The following is a 19,224-nucleotide window of genomic DNA, read 5'->3' as shown; positions in this document are numbered from 1 at the left end:
GGAGTACGCCGAGCTCGAGTTGCTATCGGGAACACACTGGCTCGCTGCATACACTTACAAACACAGAGCGCCGCACGTCACACTCAGGAAGTGGAGAATCCTATTATAGGAACGGGTCAAACCTGCTTAAAATTCTAAATGGACTATGGGAAAAATGACGAAGAATGCACAATGATGGGCGAAAGCAGAGAGTGTACAAGCATGTTATAATTTCACACTCCCTCCAATCTCTGATTGAAAAATTGCATTAATAATACAAATCTCCCCCCAGGCAGAACAGGAGTTTGACAAGGTTAATTTTGAGAAAATGAACCCTTTACACACACTGAGCAGAGCACTATGCGGGCTGGCATGAGCCACCCTTTGAGAGTCTGTGTGAAGTCACCCATGTTATTCTCACTTCTTGTGTAGTCGCCACCAATTTAGCTACCTTCCAGAAGCATCCAGATTGTCATTAACATACGCGCACACCACACACACACCGTATTATCAGGCATCTCAGAGATGGACATTTTTGGAAACCCGCCCTGTGGAGCGCTGGGCCGTTTTTTTAAACCGCGCTCTGCAGTAGGCAGTGTTTTTGTGTGGCTGGGATATTGATATGTTCTGCAAGGTCCAGCAAGGCTTAGTTGCGGGGAGACCCATAGGAACAGCTGGTATTAATGAACAGTCGAATGATGGAAAGGAGCAGCTTCAGTCCTCAAATGAACCGTGGCCTGTCTGCTTGCCGGGCCAGCTTTGCTTATGTCCCAACCCCCGTCATCCCTCTCCTCCTCCTCCTCCTCCTCCTCTTCCACCTGTCTTAATGGCTTGCATTGTCTCGCACTCCCAGCCTATTTCGACCACTTTGTTCTACTCCCAAAAAGAATAATGTTTTTGGAGTTTTGGGGGATCAAGAGTCTATATCCTATCATTTTTTGACTGATCCTTCTCTGAATGTGGAGCTTTAGCCGGGTATCCCATCTACTGGAGCTGTGTGATTGCTGCAGTGTGTTTTCTGATGGCTGGGTTTCAGGGCCTGTCACTGAACACCCCTTCCAGCGCCACCCCCACTCCGTCTGCTTGCTCTCTCAATGAGGATGGCGCCATTTCCCCGGCATCACTCTGCTGGCACAGCATTTACAGTGAACAGTGTGCGGATGGAGATATATAGAGTGGGGAAAGGAAGGAGACAGAGAGATGAGGCAGGGAGATAGAGGGAGGGAGCCAGGGAGACAGGGTTAGGAGGGGTGAGAAGTGGATGACAGAAAGCAAGATGGAGACGAAAACGTTTGCTGAGCTCAGAGTTGTGGCACTATGTGCCTGACAGGCAGGAGATGGACTCGATGAAGGGGAGGGAGCTCACCCCACATGGTGTGGAAGGCTTTTTGCTGAATTTTACTATCTAGCTGGCATTCTCTGGCTTTCACTTGGCAACACAGTGGCTCAGCGGTTAGCACTGTTGCTTTACAGAGAGAGAGTCCCAGATTTCCTCCCCAGTCCCAGTCCTGTCTGTGTGGCATTGGCTTGTGTTAGTGTGGGTTTCCTCCCATCGCTTGGTTTCCTCACACATTCAAATGTGTTTTGAATAGTCTTTTTTTTTCTAACCAGATATGAAAATATTACCCATTTAGAAGTTTGATCATTATTTTATAATGGACCCATGAAATAAAGACAGCTAATGCAAGACCATCTCTTTTTTATTTTTATTGTGTGGCACAAATACATTTCACAGTAACTAGGAGCTCTAACAACGGCACTTAATAGGTGTTGAGGGGAGGGGGAGGAGGGGAAGCACAGAAATACATCAACAGAACGTCTTACGAGTAGTTTGTGTTCTGTGTGTCTGCAAATGTAAGCTGCTGTTGGTGTGTCGTGCCTATAGGAGGCTCAAGTCGATGTAATCGGCTTGGCCATGTGTGAGGGGCCGTGCGTCAACAACACTGTGTGCCCTTGTTTGTCAAATGTTTTTTTAACTGAGTGTCATGGACCCAGCCTGAGTTTGCTGCTAGTATTAATCTCCCCTGAATCTACAGGAGTCCTCCCTCTCTAAAGGATCGCCCAGCTCAATCAACTTCATCAAAGGCCAGGTGTGTACGAATAAACATGGGCGCTTGTTCCATGTTGGTTCCCTTGCAGGAATGGACATGAAATACACACCATCACTGAGAATTAATGTCAGATCCTTTCAGTTTCCTTCTTTGCCGAGGGGATTCATTCAACTGCAGGTACTGCGCTGTTTTTGTGGGGCACGTTCTCCCAAGGAGGCTGTTCGTTGCTGTATGATTGGAAAGCACATGCATCATGAGACAACCTTCCTCGGATAAATCAAGGTTAAAAAACATATTTAATTGCTATATAAACATTGACCTTTGCTGTGAAGATGGAATCTTACACTCTCGCTAGTGGTAGGTGGTCTGCGTGAGAGCGTTCAGCTATTCATTACACTTTTCTTCATTATTTGTGTCGGCTTGCTTTTTTTTTTCTTGACTTTTATTATGTCTTTAAAGCTTGATCCTGACATCACATTGCCATTTAAATATTTACCTGCCATGCTTACTCCAGCTCCGATCGATCTTCTTCTGTCCCTCACAAGTATGTGCCCTCTGAATATTGTCGTGTACTTCTTTTTTTTTCTTCCCCAGTATCTCTGAAAATGTTGTGTGGCAGTTTTAAACATGTTTGTGTCTTAAATTGAAGTAAAAGCATTGCTGTGCCAGCATTGCCAAAGGGCCGAGAAGAAAGATGCAATGATCTACTGGTTCGAAGATTATCTCGTTAGAGTACTGTTGGGATGAAATTGCGGTCATGAAATATACTACAAGCACGTTTTGCGCATTTCTCTGGTCGCACCTTCTGTCAAAAGCTTTGTCAATTAACTTTGTGGTATTATATTGCCCAATATCATGTTTTTGCTTCCAGCTTCTGCAACAAACCACTGTGCTGGTCCTTGTTCTCTACTGAACACGGTCTAATTTAAATGCAATTAACAAAGCCTTCGGAGAAGCAGAAAACAGCAGTATAAATGAATCTGTTGTCAGTAGAGCAGCGAGCAGGCAACTTTCCCAACGGAGCACTATATTAATTAGTGTCCAGTGCACAAACAGGCCTTCTTTCTCTTGCTGAATGCTTGCTCTGTCTTATCAGGAGCCCAGCCGGGGAAAACAACTGAATAGACAGATGAATGTAAGTAATGTAGGCAATCTAAAATAAATTCAGGTAGGCAGCAATGGCACCATTGTAAGCACATTAATTCCTAGCAGGATTATTAACCCGGGCCACTTGCAGCTGTCAGTGCTTTGAGACGTTTGTGCGTTCTCTGCTGGGCCGTCAGTGTAGGAATTTTTATCCCTGTATTATGACCCGGGCAATGTTATTTGTCATGCTCTCAGTCTGACTGTTGGCAACTCTGAGGGATTGTTGAGTTGGATTCAGTTGTAGGCACTTTCTGGTCTGCACATTCCTCTTTTAGAATGGCACAATCAGAAAGATAAAATGAGCTCTTCTTATTTGTGCTGGGATTTATTTTTGCTTTATTCTCATTCCAGCGCTGCCATCTTGACTTTTTGGCATGAAAGGTTCTTTTTTTCTCTTGTTTGGTGTCAAAATGCTTTTCTTTACCACCATTGAAAGCCACGATGCTATGTTTTTCTTTTTCTCTCCTAGAAGATGATTTTTTTTTTTTTTTATGTTATTTTTATTCAAGAAGGATAATCCCTTTGAGATATTGATACTTTTTTTGTAAAGTTGTCCTGGCCGAGAAGGCACCGTGAAAAGTTTCACATAAAAACCATTAACAGACCCAAAAACAACAGCAAAAAGTGAATCACATGTAAAGTTTCACATTAAAGAAACAACATACCATAAAATTGCATCAACCACAGAATAGTCATTCAGTGTAATGCTGTGTGTTGCTTCTCTCAATGAAAAGAACGATCTTTTCCGCTATCGACTATAGAAGAAATGACGACTAGTTCTGCTTTATACTTGTTTAAATTCCACATACGTTGGAACATCAAACTCCATGGTGTCAGGGTTCATAATATTATTCGTGGTCCCACAACAGCGTCTGAATGACGGCTTCTATCCGCGCTACTTCAGTGGGACTGGCAGCAGTTTGACAGCAGGTCCAACTTTGCGTCACGCGATTTTTTTTCGCCAGAGCTGTGATATGTAAACTCACGCAAATTTGCGCCGCGTCAAACGCTGTATACCACCTGCGTCAAACGTGCTGTTGCCGCTGCCTCAAGCGCGTCCATCGCTCTGCCCGGCAAAAAAAAAAACCCTGCTTTTTCGCAACCCATCACATAGTTGCACTGACTTTGCATGGAATCTGGTCGCGCGTCAAATTTGCACGTGTGAACACAGCATAACGACAGGTTTGGCATTTGTTCTGTAATAAAAGGTCATGTCTGTGTGTTGATACATTCTGTACAGTAAGTGTTGTTTTTGTGTCACATGTATACACCTTGAGTTTATTCCTGTCTTTTGCACGCCAACATGTATGTGATCAAAAACAGGCTCCATCTTTGGTTTTAAGTCCATCATAACATGGCGGTGTTGTCTTCCCCACTGCCACCTTCTCTCAGACAGCAGTCTGACATCTTTATGCTCGTCCCCGGCCCGGCGGAAACCTGTCTTTCTCTGTCCTCCCTCGCTTTCCTTTTCAGGACACTGTATTTATGACGGCAGTAAACGCACAAAAGCCCTCTTTTGTTATTGATCGGGTTCATTTTGATTTTGAATCACAGCAAGGACTATCATTGGGACCAGTGGGGCACTGCAGTGTACATTTCACACAGCTCCGGCTAAATCCTATAAGAGGGATTGGTTTCGGGAGGTCTGGCATCAGTCTTGGCTTCACGATATGAAATCATATTAGTTTCAGCGTTTCAGACTCACTGGGAGAATAGCCACCAACAAACAGCTGGGCACGCCTTCAAAGTTAGCTTATTTAGTTATTCAGCCTGTTTATTTGTTGTTCAAACTCTGCACCTGATAACACTGTGAATTATTGTCCTGCAAAAGATGTTTGCAACCTCAGTAAATTGCTTTGTTCTGTGCATGCAAACAGTCGAAATTAGTGGCTGACGACACCCAAAGAGCATTGTCGAGCACGATAATGTATTTTCAATTAGGAGGCCTTGAAAGATTTAGCTTACTCTCAGGATAGGTAGCTCTTTTCTTCGATAGCTCTAGAGAGCAGTAATTGATTACCATGTGTGAAATGGAAGTTAAGAACGGAGTGTGGCTGTGTCCCAGAGGACGGTGGTTTTCAAGCAGGCGTAGCCTCGGCACTGGCTCGCCTCCCCCTGTACTGACAGCTCGACTTGAAAATACGTGAGCACCCACTGACTCACCGCGTGATAAGAAACACCTATTACAGAGCCCTTTATTTCAACCCCAGTGTCAAATATCACAGTAATGACTGTGATTAAAGCACGCCGCGGCCCTGCTCCTCATGATACCAGTTTGAACGGACAGCAGCTCGCCATGACTCACACCCCTCTTCGGGTTGCATTAACATCTTCCCACTGGCTCGGACGCCGTAGCCACGCCTGTCTCCCCAGAGCCTGACATCTTGTGGCTCATTACAGACAAACTGTCCACGAGGAAACAAACTCTCTCCTCTTACCTTATTAATATTGTCAACTGTGTTTAATTCCATCACTTACCCTCCTCGTGTGTGTTGCCGCAGTAAGTGCAACTCTCTGTCAACGGCAGAGACAGCTCAGTGACCCACACCGCAAGAGTCTGTCATATCTATAATGTATCTGTCTCGACGCTTTCACCCACTTACTCTACCAGATGAAGAGTGATGCCATTTGTAATGTTGGGTCGTTTTCCTGATGTGGTTGTTAGAGGGGTTAAGCAATCCAAACAGGGTTACACTGCTCGGAGTGTCTCGGAGTACGGTGGCTGTGTTGTGGAACCGAGAGACATTTAGTTCAACCAAGCCGAAGGCTTAATGTTTGGAAAGGGAGTTGGAATTGAACCAATTTGAAAAGGTTTGCTGAGGCACAAAGTATGATTTAAGGAAATGTTTCAACATTTTGGTGAAATGCACTTATTCAGCTTTCGCTGGAGAAGATTGATACGACTCTCGTGTCTGTGCATTCATTAGCAGGTAGCAGGTAATTAGCGTAGCACACAACAACTGAAAAGAGGGGAACCCGACTTTGCTACCTTTGGACAGAGCCAGGCTGGCTGTTTCTCCTAAGTTTCCAGTGCTTTCAGTGTTTGTGCTAAGCTAAGCAAAGTGGCGGATGGCTGTCGCTTTATTTTTCAGCAGAAAGATATGAGAGTGGTATTGATCTTCTCATGTGTTGTTGCAGGCTTCTAAATGACAGGCAGACAGGCTGATGTCCTTGGAATTCAATATTTCACCTCATCTCCATTAAGCACGTGACATAGAGTGATGACATTGTGGGAGCGATGATGTAACTGGTTATAGTTTTGAAATATGTGCTGCTTCAGCAGAGTGATGACTTACATCAAGAGATGAAAGTAAGTGTGTCCTGTTTTGTATTGTGTGGAGAATTAGTGCTGTGCACTCCGAAGCAGGAAAGGAAGCTGTCAAGGTTACAGAGTAAAATAGGATTCAAGTTGTAATCCTGCCATTGATTTACAAGAATGTCCTAAATAATGTTTCTGGCAGTATTTTCTTGTTATTCATCATACATTTTTAAGGCAAGGGGCAGACAGATTTAAAGAACGTAGTAGTGTGCAGCATCGGTGCAGCATCCTTATGGTGTCAAAGTAAGATTAAAGAAAAGGGAGGGAAAGAGGGAAAACTCCTTTTTTTACGGTTGCTTCAAGGTCTCCCTGTCATTTCCTCACCACGGGGGCTATCGAGGCCTATTGTGTAACCGACAAAAGAACAATATAGGGTGTCACGGTCTAATTGCTGGGGGAAGTAATGATCTCCCATTCTGTACGTGTGCTATTAAGGTGGGTGTCACATTAACCATCACAGATAGTCAATTTGTCGTTTGACGAAAGAGCTTCTCGGTGTTTGTTTTAAGTAGTTTGGAAGTGGGATTGGGAATATTTTGCTATTGCATTCTGTTGGTTTTCCTGCAATTAGAATCAAGCGCTGCACCAGTGGGCTGTGTGTAAACCCATGCATCCATTGTTCTCAAAGTCACGGCCCGAGTCAAAGAGTCATTTTCGTTCCCCCAGAAAACGCTTGCATGGCGTGCATGCTGTTTCGAGCGGTGGCCTGGATCACACATCCACTCACACCTGGGAGTAACCACCAACTTGTTCTGTCAGTCACTGAGCAGCTCCACGGGAGAGTTATGAGGGTTAATGCCGAGCTCAAGGACAGCTAAACAGTAGCCTGCGGCCATGTAAATTGTCTTCCGTCATGTAAACTTTCAAAAAATAGAAAGGTCTCTCGCTCTCTGCCTCACTCTCGCTCTCTCTTCCTCCCTCTTTTCCTCCCTCCTTGTTCTGTATTCATCTATTCACACCATTATTAATTATTTGTTGACACTTTGATGTTCATAAGATGTTTAAAACTTGAGCAATATCAGGTTTAATCTTTTGTTTCGTCTCCCCTTAGACTTTTACAGAACCTACTAAAATTGCTCTCTGCCCTCAGTGTCGATATCTTTTATGAAATGAGAGAGTAAATGTCCTCATTTTTGCATTAACTAGCCATAATGTATTAGTTTTGTGGGAAGTGCTGCTACCCTTGTGAGACATTGGTCTGAACATATTGTCCCTGACTCCTTTCTCAGCCAGCAGCTGAGCATTTTCTCAGACTAAATGACTTAGCGACGCACAAGTTGTGAGACTTTGATTAGCTATATTCCACTGAGAGAGAGATTTACAAAGTCATTTTTTCAGTCTGTCCAAGATATCATTTTTTGGAAGTGCTGGAAGGAGACAAAGTATATTTAAGCAATAAGCCATGAGAAGCTGCACTTGACAGTGATTTTGGAACGGCTTAAAGGCATTGTTAATGACTCTTCCAATAGACCTGTCAAAGTACAGCTCCAAGTAGCTTTTTGCTTTTGTAAAATGACTGCAACACAAAAAAGAATGTAAATGTGACATAAATGTTATATTTTCATGTGTAATTTGAGCAATAAATAATCATACTTTTATCGGTTTGCGTGGTGGTTGTAGGTTACACCTTTTTTTTTCAAGAACTTCAAACACACTCAATCAAAATTGAGTGAAGGAACTATTTTTTTATGACTCAATAAATTACCGTATACTCAAAAAGGAGCGATATGTATTGATGCAGCTGAGCCCATGATGGCACATGGAAAGATGTTTCAGCAATTTCAAGCATTCAAATCTTCCAAATGTCTTCTTTTTATAATTGTATATCACAAAAGATCCAAACGCTAGCTTCCGGATTGCAGTCATTTATTTAACATAGTAATACAGGGCAATGTAAAATATAAATGTGAAACAAAGCAAAGTCATTTCCTTCCAGCTACATAGGCACTAATTAGACTTCCCTGTCCTCAGATAATAATTATAATAATAACAATACATTTTATTTGCATAGCGATTTAAAAAGGCACTCAAAGGCATTTTGCATTGTAAAAAACAAAACAATAAAAGCAGCTACAATACAAACAAGAGAGATGGCATAACTGTAAAAAACAAATAGAACAAGGTAAGGAGTTTGGCGTCAGCAGATTTGAGGTTTCAGCCGGAAGAGAAGACACTGTATCCCTGCCAGCACCAAGAGTTTGAGGTAGAGCGGTTAAGGGATGTTATGATCCCACTGGATTTCTTGGTTATATCGGCCCAGCGTAGCTGGTTGAGGCAGAGACAATTGTTGAAGGTTAGGCATTGTACTTACGTTCAGGATATTCCATTGGTCAAGGCGTAGGGCCTGAACAAATTGACTTACCGCTTCCTCAGTGAACCTGGACACCTGAGCAATCCACGCACTTGAATTCTTCTCGCCACGAGTAGCAGTGGGGTGAATAAAAAGGTCGTTCGGGGCGCTTTGTCAATAGCTAAATCAGACCTCTGACCTCCCTGAAGACAACAGCTGTGTGGTTTCAACAGTCTATTTTTTATTTATTTGCTTTTAAACGAAGCTAATTTGAGTGGAGAGGTTTGTTCTTGAGATGAATGGCTAACAGGGATGAGCTGACCTTCTCCAAAGTCTGAGCTTGGTCCAGCTTTAGTGCTTTGAGAATATTCATCTGTCTCTCCAGTAACCACCAAAGACTGCAGCGGAGGAAAATGAGGAATGCTGTTTTATAATGAGAGCCCTAGGCAAAGACATACAGAGATATGTCTTTTTAAAAAATCTGTCATTATATATTCTCCCAGTAATACTGCAGAGGGAGAAGCGTACTAAGAACTGGAGCTCTTTGAAGACGTCCAGGCAGTTCTTTAAAGTTTTGGTTGAACCTGCGTTGCCTTGTGATACAGGGTTAATCTCACATCCGGTCATTTTGGATCCAGATGTTATCAAGCAGCAACTGTTTCTGTGGATGTGAATATGGCCTTGTTTATTAGACGTGTACAAACATTGATGACTTAAATCCGATGTAATCCACACCGGCAGTAAAAAAAAAAAGACGTGATAATGTAATGGCCACTAGATTGAGCACACTTGACAGAAGGACAGAAGGAGTAAGTGTTTAATCTGTTTAGATGTCCCATTACAGGCTTGTTGCAATCTAAAGAAACAAAAAGCAAACTGGAAAGTCCTCTCCAAAAGCTTGTGCAACTAGTCGGTGTGTGTTCCTGACTTAAATGAACACTTGAATGGATGGTTCAAGTGTCATGTTTGAGTTCATACGGTGGGTGATATGTTGTACCCACTTTGCACGATACTGATGTAACACAGGAGTTGTTTCAGCAATAGGTGTGCACTCCACAAACTGTCTGCAGAGAGATTCACTTTCAAGCTGCACTTTGTACTTGGTGCAATGAGCCATCGGAATGAGTGCAATGTTGTGGCTCATCGACCATGTTAGTGTGGCTCTCTTCTTGTATAAGGATTGCATGTTATTTACTCTTTGTCTTTACGTGTCATTGAAGTATTGTCTGTGTAATGAACCCTGTTTATGCTTTCTACTGTGCACTTTATCACTTTAAGTCATTTCCCACAAGCAGCATGTGAATGTGCACTGATGAAATAACAAAGTAGGATCCGGATTGCAGTGTAAAGCTGCACCATTAAGGTTTTTATATTGAAAATGGATGGAATTAATGAATGTTATGTGAAAGGAGTCGCTCGTTGTAGCAAACCCACAGAGAATTATCACCTCACTATGTGGTTACCGCCAGCTCTACGGGGGAAATGTAGCTCATTGTTTTGGGTTTATGGCCCACAAGTTATTGTTTGGTTGAGTCTCCCCGCTCTCATCTGTGTTATTTCCAGCAGCCAGCAGCTGTTTTAAGCCAAACGGCAGAGCCCAATGCACACGACTTGTCGAGCACTAAATGGCAGGCTGGCAATATTAGCCAATTATATTAGCTTGTGAACATTGAACAGTCGAAGAACAAAATGCTTCTCCCAAGAGTCGGTGGATACCAAAAAAAGAGCTAATGTTTCACTCTCATTTGCGCACGTTGCCAAATTAAAGCCGCAAATGCTGATATTACGTGTCAATAGGTAGCCGTTTGCCATAACAGCTTGTTTAGATGATAATATGTCAATGTTGTGTTTACAGCTTATTGCAATAATTAATCCTGCCTTAAGAGAACCCAGTTGTAGCTCAGTTTTTTTTTTTTTTTTAGCAGAATCAATACATACACTTTGTTTTAAATGTCTCTTTAATCCTTTCATAGCTATTTGTCCTTGTCACTCTGCTCTCTCAGCTCCTCTACTTGGCATTATCAACTAGCCATATAGTCTGTTTTGGTACTGATAGCTGTCACTAGTGATTCTCTCCTACACATCCTCATCGTCTCACAGGCTCTTGCCTTAAAGCTAATTAAAAATTTAGACACAACACAATGTTGTAAACCGAGTATTCTACCCAAGATCCGCCTCGATTGCAAAGACGGCCAAGTGAAGAAATGAAGCAAGCAGAAAGAAGAAAAAAAAAAAACCCCAAAGAAAATCAATAGTCCACTCTGCCTCCAACATCTTAATGCCACACACAGGGGTGTGTGGAAGTGATGGAGTCTCTGTCAGTTACTAGACATCAGAGGAGTTTTTAATTGAGGCCCCAGTGGGGCTGGGAGGGACATGGAGGATGTTGAGAGAGAGCCAGCCCGGGCCAGTGTGGGATGAGGTGGGAAGACTGGTTGTCATCCTTCTCCCAGACTAGCACTTGCCATGTGACACGAAATGTACGTAATAATTTCAATCGGCTGAGATTGAAATTCAGGACGGACTGGTATCGTAACAATTTATTACCTGAAGTTATGATCAATTAACTGTATAGTTTACAACAGTTGAGGAGTAAAGTTTCATATCTGGTGGAAATTAAGAACCTATTATACTCCCCAGCTGTGTGTGTGTGTGTGTGTGTGTGTGTGTGTGTGTGTGTGTGTGTGTGTGTGTGTGTGTGTGTGTGTGTGTGTGTGTGTCTGTGTGTGCGTATGTGTGTGTATGTGTGTGTGTGTCTGCTTCACTTTCTCGAAACATTTGCAGCAGAATTACAGGATTTTGTTTTGGGTGAAATGTTTCACATTCAGTTTTATAGACCATGGATCCTGTGCTTTCACCATGTCCTTCCACGTCTGACTTGTCTCATTGTCAGGACAGCGACCCATCAACAATGCAGTGTGGCGTTTTCTTTTTACACCAGTGTTGCCAGTTGTGTGAAAGCTGGAGCACATTTTCAAACATTGCTCATACTTACTGACATGTTTCCGTATGATTTGCTCGTGTCTCTCTATTGAGCTGTCTGACTCCATTTCTTCACCCGCTCCTTTCTTGCAAGTGTGCGTTTGTTTTAGTGTAAAATGGAAGCGTATGCCCACTGGTTAACATGCAGTACGCTGTAGCTTGATGTGCAGTTAGATAGATGTGACATTTCATATCTAATCTGCACCAGAAGAAATGTACTCAAATCTGGCCTCATATCTCCACCGTGAAGTTATATTCTGGTTATACTGCCCACCTCTACCTCAGGCCATTGTTTATATATTCCAGCACAGAGCTATTACACATTCTCACACATCTCTGCCTGTAACACAGCCTCTGCCGTGCTAACATGACAACCATGCAGTTGGCTCTGAGCTGTATATTCAGTTAATTAGCCAGAGTACTGGCTATGGGATTACCTTCAACTATAAAGTTGAGAAAACCTCCTCTAACCTTGCCCCTGGCACATCTACGTAAGACTTAAAATCATTCCTTTAAATATAACTGTGAGCTAGCTGCACCCTGCTTCCCTCAAAGACAATCACTGTCATACGTTGCTCTCGTGGTTTACTGTAGGAATACACAAAAAGCTTCCTGGCAGTTATTGAGATTACTTCAATGATTCAGTTTTACTCGTTTATTTTTATGGTACTATGACACTTTTTGGGGTTAAAAAAAACATGAATTACCACATGAATTATTAATGCAAGCCACATATCTCTCTTTACGTTTGGTTGTTATTATTGTTGTCTAGTAGCAGTGAATAAATATCAACTTACCTGGCTCTCCAGGAGCAGTGTTGTTCCTTAATTGCATTGTATTTTTGCCTCGATTGCCAGGTGATGTGGCGGTTCACTTTTACACTATTGTCTGCAGGCTTTAGCGATATCTTTTCTTTTTTTTTACCTGTTGCTTTATCAATGTTATATACCGTGGACCCTTCTGTTTGCTTCCTTCTTAAATTGCTTTTTAATTTTTCTAGAACTTAGATCTTATTTACTCAGAGAGTGCGGTAAGTGCACAGTCGCTCCGCCATGTTGACGGAGTAGCAGCGTCCTTAGCGAGGGGCTAATTTTAAATCTCAGTCCGTCACTAAGCCTCATTGTAACTTCTCAGTGGTTTGTGACCCTTGGATGACAGGGAATATTCACCGAGATCGATCAGATTTAAGCTTAAAGATTAAATCCATAGCACTGCTCTATAGGCAGAGTACCTGTGGACTTTGTGCCAACCTTCCACCAAGGAAAGGTCAGTAGCAGTCTGACATGTCTGAGAGACAGCTTAGGAGTTAAGAGTGGACTAATACCACAAAACCTCATTGTGATTCCAGCCCAGTCCGGCATTCACGTACTTCGCAGCTCAATGCCTGCTTGCTTGCAAACCCACAACCCAATACTCATTCAACCGCTTGTTTTTCCCCCTTCTTGGGTCGCTTGGTCACTCACCCGCTTACCCCATCTCTCCAACCTTCACTGACTCACTAACTCATCCTCCTTACTCTCCTGCTCACCCCCCACCACTTCCCCCACCACCACCAGATGGCTTTTATAGTTCTCCCGCTGAGAAAAAGAGAGGGCTGTTAGAAACTTTATTCCTATAAATGCAGAGCCATTACTCTGTTTTAATGTGCACGTCTGCACATCATACACTCGTGTTTGCCACGAGCCCAGGGCGTCAAGGGAAGGGCAATAATGTCAGACAAATTGTGTAAGTAAATGGGCGCTGGGTCGTCCTAGAGACGAGCGCATTGCCTTCCTGCATGCCAATAAGACAGTGAGGTAGCAACTCGCTGAAATGCAATTTATTGAAATGCAAAAAGAGGAGAGAAGGCTCAGAGCAAAGATGCTGACAGGACAAAAACCTGTCGCCATCCATCTCAGTTTGCCAAGTTTTGCCTCAATAAGTGAGCTTCTTGTCCTCTCCCAGAGAGGAGAGGTCTTTCCTAGAAATATTACAATAACAGCGAGTGTGCCTCTGTAGTCACAAGCTTTTCATGCTGCGACTGAATGGGGAGGATTTGAGGTTTTGATGGACACCTTTAAGGTTGATATTAAAGGCTTGTAATTTAAACTGAAGCTGAAACAAATTTAAATTAATTAGTTCAATGTAAGCCTAATGTCCATGCTCATGTTTTCCCTTTCTGGCTAACCCGTGTCCTCTGACACAAAGGGCCCTCTTCTTTCCATTAGCACCGTTGTTATTGTTTCTGCCAATCTCTTTCCTTTGACATCCGAGGCGCTACACAGAAACCGAATGGAGACGTTTAGATCACCGATGTTGGAGAGCCTGCTTGCACTCGCTGAGGTAGTATGCATCAATCACCTCGCCAGAGTTGGGTGAGCGTGATTTAAGCGTGAGCTCCTGTTTTGTCTCACTGAGTTTTATATCTCATTCACTTTACTGTTTCCTCCCAGCCTTACTGTATTGTCTGAATGAATGTCTTTATCTCTGCCATGTAAGTCATTGTAAGATATATATACATACATATAAAATATTCATATATACATATATATGAATATTTTGACTGTTGAGCCTGGCTGCGCCTCTCTAGTCTCCGGGGCTGTATGGGCCCTCTCACAGGGCTGGGCCCTGCTGCTGCTCAACCCCTGGGCGAGCCCCTAGTCCACCTCGTTCTCTTTCTGATCAGCACTCCTCCTCCAAGGATCACCCTTCCTCCCCCCGACCCCTTCCCTCTCTTTTCCTCTATTTTCACAACCAGGCAGAATAAGGTCAGATTGTTCATCCTGACAATGAAAGAAAAACCTAATTGACTCTTCCTCTCCTCTTCCTCGTCCCCCCAGCTTGTCTACAATGAGCCTTGAGGCTCTTTTTAGCCTGAAGCCATCCTTCTGTCAAGGGACATTATTCTCTTTTGGTCACAGCTTAGGAGGCTAGGTTTCTTCTAGGCAGGTAAAACTGGGCTGACAGTTGGAGGGAAAGCAGCTTTGATCTCCACCGTCTTCACGTTGCAGAACCAAGATGACAGGCAAGGGAGTCTTAGGAGCACTTTATTCCACCAAAGGTGCTGGAGAGAAAACACTCAGGCTTGTAAAAATGCCTGCAAATCTTGGCTTTCACATTCACTGAAGCCCGAACAATACCTAAGCTGGCCCCTTGCGAGTCCCCTATAGTGTCTTCCAGAGACTAAGGGAGCCTCATTTCTCACTGGTGATGTGCCCTGTGTTCGAGGCTCCATATGGAGCTGGTGTTTTATCATACTCTTGCCTGCCCCCATTAAATATCTATTTTTACCTGAGGAGTCTACTGTGGCCTCCGATGATACACAAAACACCTACGGCGAAGCACCACCTATAAGAAGTAACGGTAGAGGATTCGCCCCAGGTGTGGTCGATATTACCTGTAAACAATGTTGCAAACATTAATTGAAGGTGCATTTGTAGCTACCAGTTGTACCTTTTCATAATATATCATTTTTATATATATATATATAGGTTTGATGGTGCTGCTGAACAACAAAAGAACTGCAAGGGATGGACACTAGCAAATCCCATTATATGTACAATATAATAGAAAATAATACAACAGCAGCATTTTATAGCCTCTGAAACTGCCACTGTGTTGACTTGATGCCTTGCGGACACAGTTTCAATAAAATCTGAACTTCTGGAAATTAGATTTTAAGTAGACTACTATATTGCATTTGCCTTTTTATATTGTGAAGGTGATCCTGTAATTGTGCCTCATTGTGTTTGAGACAGATGCGACCTCTGCAATGTTGTTCGTGGCATTTTGTCCGACCAAAATCGATTGATATACCTATGAAAAGAATCCCTGTAGATTAGTTATGTCACAATATGACTGTGGGGAAGGATTCATAAAAAATGGTAGCAGCAAACTAAGCACTGCATGCAGCTGCAGACAGTGCTGACATGAAAAGTGCAGTTTTACTGACACACACATCAAACATAAAAAATATGATATAAACCAAATTCATAACTGTGGCACATGGTTTGAATGTGCTGAAATGTGCAAAATGTCAAGCTTTCATGTGGTAATACATTATATGAATGAAAAATGTAGTGTCATACATACTCGAGCCTTTACCCATTTTATAACATTGAGTCTAGACGTCAGCAAAAGTGGAAGGAAGTAAATAAAGACAGGAACCCTTTCAAGTGTGTGACATTTAAATCGGCTTTTAATGATTTTCCTTCTCTATCATGTTGGGTTGGGTTGTATAGACACACTTTCCACTTATTTGATATGTATCTGGATTAGAGCTGGGCAAAGTTGAAAAAGTGTAACTGATTAATCGCATGATTTGTCTGCGATTAATTGCAATATGGGCCAAATTCAATAATAAAGTAAAAACTAGTGTATTGCGTGCTTTTATTTTGAAAGTAATGTTATGAGAACAATATAACAGGCACTCTCCGAGCAACAGCAAGTTAACATATATAGTATATAAATCCGTTTTCTTTTTTTCCTGAATAGGTACCAGAAGAAACATTTGTCTTTCATCAGGGAACAACATAAAGAGTGTGTTCAGTAGTAAGGGTCCCCGTGAGGGACAAGCCACTTTTTGTTTGTTGCTTAACTTAAAGATATATGTTAAAGACCAGCAATTGATTCACTTTATACAAAAGCAATACGTGCTCAGTTCAGTTTTTTTGTACTCAGTGAGTCCAGTCTGTGTTGGCTTGAACAAGTGCACTGAACATCTTCTGAGCAGACCTCTCATGTGTCAAGTTTTCTCTCACGCGGGCGTTTCTCTTTGAGAGCCGTAAGACGCCCAGTTCTGAACTACGCCGTCTGGGCGAGATTTAAAGTGCAGCACCTGTGTGCGGCAGTGATAAGGCGAACGATCAAATAATTAATGTCGTTGAATTAAATTAACACGTTAATTTGCCATGTCCTAATTCTGATGTGTGCCAAACATTCATAGTGAGAAAACATGTGTGTAGTGAAGTTTAGCCTCTTTGGTGCAGCCCTGGAATCTGCAGACTCTCTAGGTAATGTGACAGTGCAGCCCAGAGCACTCCATCCTTACCCTTGCACAGAGGGAATAGGGAAAAGGGGAAAGAAAGGATAGGTAAACAGAGCCATTAGAGACAAATCTATTTCTGAAGAAAACAAAATCACATCATCAAACAAGAGAAAAAGAAAAATATGATCCTGCAGCCCTTTGGGCCCCGGCGTAGCAATGATAGCCGGCTATAGCATTTGTCTTTATCAGTCTGCCTTGAGGGAGGGAGTGTGTGGTGGTAAGGTGTGAGGAGAAAGAGAGAGGGAGAAAGACAATGAAAGAGCACAGAGCCTTCTTTACTCGTCACTAAAAGCTTGACACATTTGTTACTTTTCTGACTTAAGTGAACAGCTTGTTTATGATTATTTCTCTCTCATACATGTTTTGTGGTTTTGCTGTGAGTACAAAGTCGCTCTCGGATGGCCATTCTTTAAATATAACAGAGTGAAGGGCCCGGTGGACAGCGAGCCACAGCATCATCAGTCATGCCTAGACTGGGGAGGCCTACGCAGCTTCATCAAAATGACAAGATTGACTTTCCAGATTGTATCCTTTCTCTGTGACATTTGGTTGTTTATTCTGCTTTGTAGCAGTACCAGAGAAATTGAGTGTTTCTCAAAATAGAAATACTGTATATGGTCAATATAATCAATCAAGATAATCGGAGTTATTTGAAATGTGTAACGTGTAATATACGTTATTATCTGCCTCTGCGTCAATTGTTTATGATTTATATTGGATTATTATTATCATTCATCTGTTGCTGACATTTATCCAAGTAGTAGTAATAACAAGACAGACAACAATCAGCCGTGCTGGCAGCTCTGTGGGGCTGTGCTCGGTCACAGCGGTGCTTTGGACTTAATACTGATGTCATCATGCTAACATGCTAATGTTAGGCAGCTTTGATATGAACTATGTTAACCATCTTAGTTAAACCGTTTTGCTTGCTCACATTTGCATATTGTCACAAAACACCATGCACAGCCGAGGCTGATGGGAATGTCATTAGTTTTGCAGCCATTTGATCATAAACCAAAGTACTGGACAATTTTAATGATGTTCCTTGATGAAAAGTTAGGGGAATGACCAAAATGATTACAGTTTTTCCAAAGGGGGGATGTTATGAGTGCTCCAATCAGGAAAAAAGGGGCCGAACACCAATCGTTGCGAGCGTACCGATTCCAAGGTGTATTTGAAGCCTTTTGTTTCTTGTGCAGCGATTAATTATTTAACAACATTGTATATCAACTATTCAAATTAAGATATGAGAAATCATCTTGAATTGATAAATATATATTTACCACCAGGCAACATACTTACAACTCTGGTGAGGCCATTTAAGCGCTGCATAGAAACATTGTTTTGTCATTTGTTCGACTTTTGTGATCATCTTTTTGAATACCAGCAATCTGTAGCGTTCTTGCTTGTGACAGATTTTATGAAGACTAATGCATTCATATTAAAATGTGTTATTATTATTAACACCTCAATTAATTATTAATTAATATTTAATTTAACATTATTCTACTGAATTAATACTAGATACTTACAGAGTATATTTTACTCTTTCATATTTAAAAGGTGGGTTATCTCAGCTGCAGAACAGTACCAAACAGTTTGATATAAATCACTGAACCTGATCAATGAAATAATTACAGAACACTCAACATTCCAGCACAAATGTGTTTCCTGGGTGAGAGAAAAGAAGGAGGGATCACTCCCTCTTGGATTAGACAGGATGGAGGTCTGGGCTGATAAAATCAACAACAAACGTATATGGCAGAAAATACATAATGTGAACTCAACTAAACATCATTTATATAAACTTAAATGTTTCAAATCTAGAGATTTGGTCAACTTTAAGCTTGCATAATTAATGTACCATGGGAATGTCCGTACAAAGATCCATGCCAATTTATCTCATAGTAGTTTAGATGTATCAGTCTGGACCTGAATAGTGGACAGATCAGAACAGACAGATTGGCATTGTCATGCAAAATAACAGCAGCTTAAAGGCTAAACTGACTTTTTAAAATAACCCTTTTCTATTATTGGAAAATACATGTTCCTTCTCTTCATCCCCATCCATGGCCTTTCCTTCATTCTGTTTTGTGGAACAATCAGGTACATTTGCTTCTCAGCATCAGATGGACTGGGTTTACATTTGAGAATTGATCACCACCAAAAGGACGCTTCTGTTTGCCCTCAATCTCGGCTGGCCTGTATTGTCGCCTGTCTGTATAGCTGATGCCAAGTCCTTACAGATGCTTCATCATTTCCTCTTTCCAGTGCCAGTCATTTTTCAGTCTTTTTTTAAATTATTATCTGCCCAGAGCGGGCACTCTCTGAGGGAGGCCTGTTTGTGCTACAGCCAGGATCACAGCTATTTAGTGGCTCTGCTGTTTTCTTTTCTTCTCCCTCTGTTCCGTCTGAACACCCAAGGGAAATC

The 19,224-nt window shown here is 42.2% G+C and overlaps 1 protein-coding gene across 2 annotated transcripts in view; it reads left to right on the top strand.

The window, feature by feature from the left end:
• The window catches only part of cd276 (CD276 molecule), a 64,275-nt gene that overhangs the window by 21,556 nt on the left and 23,495 nt on the right, over positions 1 to 19,224 (top strand). The gene's annotated exons all lie outside the window — the stretch shown is intronic.

This window comes from Clinocottus analis, unplaced genomic scaffold (assembly GCF_023055335.1).
Source record: "Clinocottus analis isolate CAN_PGR_092001 unplaced genomic scaffold, fCliAna1.0.p SCAF_1, whole genome shotgun sequence".
Taxonomy (NCBI): Eukaryota; Metazoa; Chordata; class Actinopteri; order Perciformes; family Cottidae; genus Clinocottus; species Clinocottus analis.
Note: the sequence above shows the minus strand (reverse complement) of the source record. Positions and strands in the feature narration are given on the sequence as shown.